The following is a 3,511-nucleotide window of genomic DNA, read 5'->3' as shown; positions in this document are numbered from 1 at the left end:
TTTTACTAAAAACCGATTTTATTAACTCGAGGCGGTTTTAAAAACGAACGAAATTACTTAACGATGAAGAAACGTACGTATAATTAGAAGCTAGCAAGCTAGCTGGTGTCTCGTTATTATTATTATTATTATTATTATTATTATTATTATTATTATTATTATTATTATTATTATTGTTGTTGATGTACCGTCCCCATCCCCTTAATTTTTCCCATTTTCTTCTTCTTCATTCGAAGTCAGCAACAACAACATCCCTACAACAACACAAAAATGGACCAAAGCACCATTTCGTCACCCCCAACCTCAGATCCCGTCCCATTTCTCAACCAAATTTAATAATTTTTACACCTTTAGCTTCCTCATTCCTTCCTCGTTCTTTTAAGGTAAGAAAGTCTCCTTTTTGTAGTGGTTTCGTCTTTCGCCGTCTTATAAAAGTGTCGTCTTTTAGCTTCTTTATTCCGTTTTCTTGCCCTTTTATGAAGGATTCGAAGACCCGGGGTGAGGCTCGTGCCTTGTGGACCATTTATTCGAAGAATAAGGGGCGTTTAAGGTAACACGATGGATGGTAATATTGATTAATTGTTATAGTATAATTTTATGAGTACTACTAATTTATGTCTCTAGTCTTAATTTTATTAATTTGTGAGATGGGTTGAGATTATTTTTGTCCAAGGCTTGTTATGTCGATAATCTTATATTTAAGTTAACAGCTTAAAGTTTTGAAGAGAATAGGGAGATAGTTGGTAAGACACATTTGGGACGATTGGTTCGGAGATGTTGGATTAATGTTATGAACCAAGAGTGTGGGGTAGTGGATTTGTTGCTGGTTAATGGATATTACGAACAAGGACTTTAGTGCTTAGAGCTTTCATATGTTACATCTTAAATTTGGTATCCAACATTATACGAGAACAATTGTTTGGCTTGAGATTGGGAATTTATCGGTTGAGATTGGATTTATGTGTTCCGTATTCTATTCCAATTTGTTGTTCCCTTTGACCTCGGCTTGTGGGTGAGTAGCTTAGAATTATACTCTAAATGTTGAGCAATTCCTTTAAGGGAATATTTGACAATATCGATATTGAAATTGAGATGGAAATCTGGTTACTATGGAGTATTATATTATGAGACGGAGTAATGAGTAGGACGGAGTAATGAGAGAGATGGGGTAGAGAGTTGAGATTGAATTAATTTTTGGGACGAGAGTGACTTTTATAAGGTTGGCCTGTTGTAGCCTAGCAAAGCACCGGCAAAGGCTAAGCATGGCCTGCCATGGCCTAGGCCGTGGCCTTTGGTCGTGCCTAGGCAAGGGCCTTTAGCTAAGTCGCGAGTTTGGGCCGTATCTATAAATTGTTTTGACGCTAGTTTGGTTTATTTAAAATATAATTAAATTAATTTCCGTCTCATATTTTATATAACGATAATTCGTTAATATCGTCCTTTCACATAATTATTTTAGGTGACTCATATGTGGTTGAAGATGAAGAGTAATTTTGGGTTTTAGAAGCTTTCTCAAGTTTATTGCTTGTCTCTTTGCTAGCTTAAGGTAACTATTCCGAGTTACTCGACGAATTAATGTCACATTAGTAGTTAATGTTGTGCTTGTTGTTTGTTAAGTGTTTAGGGATTGATAATGTGTTACTTTCGTTTTTCACATGATAGATATTAGAAATAGCATGAGAATAATATAGCGATAATTGTAATGTTGGATGATTATGCCGAAAACTGAGCCTTGGTCCCTTTGGCTGATTCGATATTGGTCAGCCGCAATTTAACCCGTACCTGTCGCAGGGCTGGGGTTGCGGGTAAAAATTCGGTTGGATGAAATTTTGAATGAATTAGATAATCGGCCTTTTTCTTGTTTTAGGCCATTTATTATATTTTTATTTCACATGTGTAGTTAATTGATTTGAGTAGCTTCTTATATTGTAGAAACGGCCCTAGATTCCCCTAAAGCCTTTAATATTGTTAAAATTGCTAGAATTGGAAGTTAGTATTGAATTCTTATTGAGGACACTGTTGGATTTGTATGCTGAATAGACAATTTTATAGCCTTTCACAGGATAGAATGTTAGAATTCATGTTGGTAAGTGGGACTTTTTGCCCTCTTATGGTTAAGTGGGTGTCTTAATTGACTTGTGTGGTGAGTCGTGTGTGGTGTGGGCTAAAGTATTCAAGCTGGGACTAGGTCCTAGGTGAGTATTTCGGCCTTCATCATAGATAGGTCTTTATAGTCTCTGACGAGTATATGTTCACTGCTTGATAGCCTTTGTGTTCCTGACTAGTGGATTTATATCCAAGTTGGGGCATGACCTCAGGTACTTATTTTGATAGTATGGGGTCAGCTTAAGTACTAGCCAACCCTTCGGTGGTGTCCTTAGGGTACTCACTTCACTTTGTTTTAAAAAAAAGTTGTGGGTCTTGGGTGCGGTGGTGTGTATCCGCATGTCTAGGTCTGCGCAGATTTTAGGCTAGGGTTGTGTTGTCTCTTGGCCATGTTTTCTTAATAGTAACCGCTGAGCCAAGATACCGGTTCGATTACCTTCCCTACCTCGTGGTATAGACTCGAGTTACAAAGTGACTATTGACCGTGCTAAGAACTTATGCCTGTCTTTGATATATTGCCCTTTCTTGTATGGTGATTCTATGAATCATAGAAGGTGAGATGCAAGCCGGCTATGGTTGATAGAGTTTGGATTCCTGGATGTCATGTGATTCACATGATAGTGTAGTATGAGTCGGTCTAGTTTTCACATGCTAGGACTATGTGTTGTTATATTGTTGTTCACATGATAAGCACGATTGTCTAGCATCTATATGCTAAGGCATTGTGTGATTCGTATTCATATTCTTATGTTTACATGTTCTATTAATTATGACATTTCGTGGCTGGGAGAACTCGGAGTTACTCCCCACTGACTGTGGCTTTCGTATTTGTATAAAATGCGAATGACAGGTAGGTGATGCATATATGGGGTACATGGACGAGCTAGCGAGCAAAGTAACCTTGGGACCTAGACTGGTTTTATTTCATTGTGACCCTTAAACTCTTTTTGTGTCACATACATTTTAGGGACATATGTCTCCCTCTTTTTCTTTGGTTTGTATCACTTTATTCTCGCAGCTTTAGCATAGTTATGTAAATTAGTCTGTTAGCATTTGCAGGTGTTGGCATCCTCCTTCTGGAAATGTTTGTGAATGGTTTAGAAATTTTTTTTAAAAATGACAGGTTTTAATTAGTTGAACCAATTACAAACATATCCTGTCAGTTTTTCTGTAGAATTACGTGTTTACTTTTCCGCAATAAATGAGGGTGTCACAGCGGCCACGCAAAATTTGAGCACCAACGGAAGAAATTTGGGGGTGCCGGTGTGCCACTAACCAGCATTCGCCGAAACTCGGATTATCGTGAAAAATGTATTAAAACTCGTTATTTGAGGCTAAAATCGAACAGGTTGATTCCTGAAATCGAACAGGTTGATTCCTGAAATGAATTCAGACGCGTGATTGA

General features: G+C 37.7%; 1 long non-coding RNA gene across 1 annotated transcript; it reads left to right on the top strand.

Moving 5' to 3' along the window:
• Nucleotides 1–209: 209 nt before the first annotated feature.
• Nucleotides 210–3,158, top strand: LOC141621113 (uncharacterized). The gene is made up of 4 exons (XR_012532102.1): nt 210–383; nt 483–550; nt 1,460–1,546; nt 2,957–3,158. It is a non-coding gene; the product is annotated as an uncharacterized LOC141621113 (long non-coding RNA).
• The last annotated feature ends 353 nt before the right edge of the window (nt 3,159–3,511 follow it).

The sequence above is a fragment of the Silene latifolia genome, chromosome X (genome assembly GCF_048544455.1).
Source record: "Silene latifolia isolate original U9 population chromosome X, ASM4854445v1, whole genome shotgun sequence".
In the NCBI taxonomy this organism is placed as follows: Eukaryota; Viridiplantae; Streptophyta; class Magnoliopsida; order Caryophyllales; family Caryophyllaceae; genus Silene; species Silene latifolia.
Note: the sequence above shows the minus strand (reverse complement) of the source record. Positions and strands in the feature narration are given on the sequence as shown.